This window comes from Schistocerca piceifrons, unplaced genomic scaffold (genome assembly GCF_021461385.2).
Source record: "Schistocerca piceifrons isolate TAMUIC-IGC-003096 unplaced genomic scaffold, iqSchPice1.1 HiC_scaffold_181, whole genome shotgun sequence".
Classification (NCBI taxonomy): domain Eukaryota; kingdom Metazoa; phylum Arthropoda; class Insecta; order Orthoptera; family Acrididae; genus Schistocerca; species Schistocerca piceifrons.
In genome coordinates this window covers 5001-10000 of record NW_025727690.1, presented here as the reverse complement: position 1 = coordinate 10000, position 5000 = coordinate 5001, and the positions used below count along the sequence as shown (strand labels likewise).

The 5000-nt window shown below is 52.8% G+C and overlaps 1 non-coding gene across 1 annotated transcript in view; it reads right to left on the bottom strand.

Moving 5' to 3' along the window:
- LOC124740731 overlaps positions 1–1403 on the bottom strand; it is a 1909-nt gene extending 506 nt beyond the window's left edge. Inside the window, exon 1 of the ribosomal RNA XR_007009887.1 lies at positions 1–1403. This exon is cut by the window's left edge and continues 506 nt beyond it. This is a non-coding gene — a ribosomal RNA (small subunit ribosomal RNA).
- Positions 1404–5000: the final 3597 nt, after the last annotated feature.

The window sequence follows — 5000 nt, the reverse complement described above, 5'->3', positions numbered from 1 at the left end:
ACAAATCGCTCCACCAACTAAGAACGGCCATGCACCACCACCCACCGAATCAAGAAAGAGCTATCAATCTGTCAATCCTTCCGGTGTCCGGGCCTGGTGAGGTTTCCCGTGTTGAGTCAAATTAAGCCGCAGGCTCCACTCCTGGTGGTGCCCTTCCGTCAATTCCTTTAAGTTTCAGCTTTGCAACCATACTTCCCCCGGAACCCAAAAGCTTTGGTTTCCCGGAGGCTGCCCGCCGAGTCATCGGAGGAACTGCGGCGGATCGCTGGCTGGCATCGTTTATGGTTAGAACTAGGGCGGTATCTGATCGCCTTCGAACCTCTAACTTTCGTTCTTGATTAATGAAAACATACTTGGCAAATGCTTTCGCTTCTGTTCGTCTTGCGACGATCCAAGAATTTCACCTCTAACGTCGCAATACGAATGCCCCCGCCTGTCCCTATTAATCATTACCTCGGGTTCCGAAAACCAACAAAATAGAACCGAGGTCCTATTCCATTATTCCATGCACACAGTATTCAGGCGGGCTTGCCTGCTTTAAGCACTCTAATTTGTTCAAAGTAAACGTGCCGGCCCACCGAGACACTCAATAAAGAGCACCCTGGTAGGATTTCAACGGGGTCCGCCTCGGGACGCACGAGCACGCACGAGGCGGTCGCACGCCTTCGGCTCGCCCCACCGGCAGGACGTCCCACGATACATGCCAGTTAAACACCGACGGGCGGTGAACCAACAGCGTGGGACACAAATCCAACTACGAGCTTTTTAACCGCAACAACTTTAATATACGCTATTGGAGCTGGAATTACCGCGGCTGCTGGCACCAGACTTGCCCTCCAATAGATACTCGTTAAAGGATTTAAAGTGTACTCATTCCGATTACGGGGCCTCGGATGAGTCCCGTATCGTTATTTTTCGTCACTACCTCCCCGTGCCGGGAGTGGGTAATTTGCGCGCCTGCTGCCTTCCTTGGATGTGGTAGCCGTTTCTCAGGCTCCCTCTCCGGAATAGAACCCTGATTCCCCGTTACCCGTTACAACCATGGTAGGCGCAGAACCTACCATCGACAGTTGATAAGGCAGACATTTGAAAGATGCGTCGCCGGTACGAGGACCGTGCGATCAGCCCAAAGTTATTCAGAGTCACCAAGGCAAACGGACCGGACGAGCCGACCGATTGGTTTTGATCTAATAAAAGCGTCCCTTCCATCTCTGGTCGGGACTCTGTTTGCATGTATTAGCTCTAGAATTACCACAGTTATCCAAGTAACGTGGGTACGATCTAAGGAACCATAACTGATTTAATGAGCCATTCGCGGTTTCACCTTAATGCGGCTTGTACTGAGACATGCATGGCTTAATCTTTGAGACAAGCATATGACTACTGGCAGGATCAACCAGGGAGCTGCGTCAACTAGAGCTGAGCAGCCGGCCGCCCGGGAGTGTGTCCCGGGGGCCCGCGCGAACACGCAAGCGTCCGCTCAATCATTCTGCAAACAGGAGGAGGCTGAGCTCCCCTGCACAATACACCTCGAAACCCTCTCAGGTCCCGGCGGCGCGCAGCGCCGTCCCAAGTACTTGGTCGGGTTCGAGAGAGGCGCAATCGCCCGGAGTTAGGCGAGTAGACGCTTTCGGTGCGACCACCCGTGCTCCCAACTGAGCTTGCCGCTGCCGACAGAGGCCCGGGAGCGTGCTGTCGTGGCATTGCCGGCGGGAGACAACACGCGCCACCTACGGTGACCGGCAGCTCCAACGCCAGCGCCACAGAAGGACAAAAGCCCCACTTGGGTGCCGAAGCGAACTCTCCCAGCACAGCGCACGCGCCAACACATCCGCACAGCTGCGATACAAACCACCAGCGAGAACCGCTGGGGCGACCGAGCAGCAGACGGCGTCGCGGCGCCGAGCGCCGGGCGGCGGCGCATCCTCAACGCACACAGTCCTCAATCGGACCAGCACACTGAAGATGTCCACCGCGCTTCGCACCGGGCCCGCGAGGACCTACTTTGGCCGCACGGCGCCGCGCGCAGGGTGCGCCGGCGCGCAGCTGCGACGCCTGCCGCGTCCGTCGGCCGGCGCGCCTGCCACTGGCCGCCCCCACCAGCCGGCTGTAGCGCGTGCGCCCACGCACCGCGCGGCCAGCACGCCGGGAGGCGCCCCCTCACCGGCCGGGGACGGTCCCACCCAGCCACCGCCGCGTATCGCTTCACACCCAGATGCCGTTCAGTTTCGTCGGCATGGTGGGTATCGCTGGAACAACCGGTTCGTACCTCAACCTATCGTCGCCATCACCGATTCACCCCTAGCGAGAACAACCGCACCACAACAGGTTACCATTTGTTCATTTGCGTAACTTCACCAGAAAACGCAGGCGTCCATCGCCATTTGCAACTTCAACGATTATTGCATGCCTGTGTCAGGTGTCACGCCACACTACGTCTGCCCACATACACGCAACAAAATGTGCACGCCTAGACAATACGTGGAAGGTGGCCCCCGTACGTATGCGATGTCCATTGCTCGAACGACTGTCAACCGGCCTCTGTAGCATGTCGCAGATATGGAACGCGGTGCACCATGCCATCACGGTGTGTGAGGAGAGACGACTAGGTCCGAATACATCAACAGACAGCTCATGCTGATCGCCATCCACGGCGTCCGTTCCTCCCACACGTCTCTATGGCGTACCACACTGCAATCCAGCTCTCATAGGGAGACGACACGTAGCTGCGTGCACAATATTTGCACTGTATGGTCCGCCGTTTTTGGGCGCAGTCGTTGTACGGTCACACATGTGCCACGATGTATCATTCGGTACATAAGGACGAATGTGCAGTACAGATTGTGGTTTACGCGTACGACATTAGCGGACGGTTGACACAGGCCGCACCACAACGTAGCCTGAGTACGTCGCATGCGAAGGGCATTGAACATGCAAACTTCTCACCAACCAGCTTGCGAAGGCAGGGGGGCAAGGTGGGGACGTGGGGAGGGGCGGCATGTACGTCCTGCTGCCATCCACATTACAGTGTACAGCAGGAGCATGTGGAAAGTCAGCAAGACTTGCAAGGTGTTTAACATGAAGCGATACACAGGGGAGCGGGCAGTGCGAGTAGCGAACTATATTGCGAGGGTTGCGGGTGGGCAACACTACACTAATTGAACGAGTCGTATAACAATTACAGAGCAGGTTTAGGCGACAACATGGGTTACGTTAGGGGACAACGTGGGTTACGTTAGGGGACAACGTGGGTTACTTTAGGGGACAACGTGGGTTAGGTTAAGGCACAACGTGGGTTAGGTTAAGGCACAACGTGGGTTAGGTTAAGGCACAACGTGGGTTAGGTTAAGGCACAACGTGGGTTAGGTTAAGGCACAACGTGGGTTAGGTTAAGGCACAACATGGGTTAGGTTAAGGCACAACATGGGTTAGGTTAAGGCACAACATGGGTTAGGTTAAGGCACAACATGGGTTAGGTTAAGGCACAACGTGGGTTAGGTTAAGGCACAACGTGGGTTAGGTTAAGGCACAACGTGGGTTAGGTTAAGGCACAACGTGGGTTAGGTTAAGGCACAACATGGGTTAGGTTAAGGCACAACATGGGTTAGGTTAAGGCACAACATGGGTTAGGTTAAGGCACAACATGGGTTAGGTTAAGGCACAACATGGGTTAGGTTAAGGCACAACATGGGTTAGGTTAAGGCACAACGTGGGTTAGGTTAAGGCACAACGTGGGTTAGGTTAAGGCACAACGTGGGTTAGGTTAAGGCACAACGTGGGTTAGGTTAAGGCACAACATGGGTTAGGTTAAGGCACAACATGGGTTAGGTTAAGGCACAACATGGGTTAGGTTAAGGCACAACATGGGTTAGGTTAAGGCACAACATGGGTTAGGTTAAGGCACAACATGGGTTAGGTTAAGGCACAACATGGGTTAGGTTAAGGTACAACATGGGTTAGGTTAAGGTACAACATGGGTTAGGTTAAGGTACAACATGGGTTAGGTTAAGGTACAACATGGGTTAGGTTAAGGTACAACATGGGTTAGGTTAAGGTACAACATGGGTTAGGTTAAGGTACAACATGGGTTAGGTTAAGGTACAACATGGGTTAGGTTAAGGTACAACATGGGTTAGGTTAAGGTACAACATGGGTTAGGTTAAGGTACAACATAGGTTAGGTTAAGGTACAACATAGGTTAGGTTAAGGTACAACATAGGTTAGGTTAAGGTACAACATAGGTTAGGTTAAGGTACAACATAGGTTAGGTTAAGGTACAACATAGGTTAGGTTAAGGTACAACATAGGTTAGGTTAAGGTACAACATAGGTTAGGTTAAGGTACAACATAGGTTAGGTTAAGGTACAACATAGGTTAGGTTAAGGTACAACATAGGTTAGGTTAGGTTAGGTTAGGTTACACGTTGTTGTAAGGAAAGGTGTAGGGGGGGGGGGGGCGGGGGCGGCAGGTTCGTTGATAGTGATTATAGTAAGTGAATGCTTGTGACATGATCAGATTTGTCACGTCAGGATGCACCTTTGGCTTATTAGAGGCGGCGCTCCAATTCTATGCTTGTGTGAGACCTGTGTCTTTGACTCATGTCATTGTTTGTGCGCTGTGACAGGAGGTACTATTGTGATGTTGGGTGCACCGTTGTATAGGACATGTGTGGGTGTTGGTGCCTGGTCTGCGCAATGGTGGATGTCGAAAGGCTGGGATATTGTATTTTCCGCATGGACCTCCTGGTCTGGTTGTGATAGTGTGGATTGTGTAATGTGGCGGAGAAGATGCACTGGATGTTGTTCCATGCTGGTGCTTACATATTGTATGTGCGCCTGTTAGAAGCAGAGAGTGGTGCGTGATCAGAGTGTCTGGCTGACGTGTGGTTCCCATTGTGGGCAGACTCTTTCAGCATGTATACGGACAGTTGTGTATATTTGCTGTAGTTTGATGGCTCTGCATTGATTACTAATCAGCGCCGTGTGTACGGGTAATCTGGT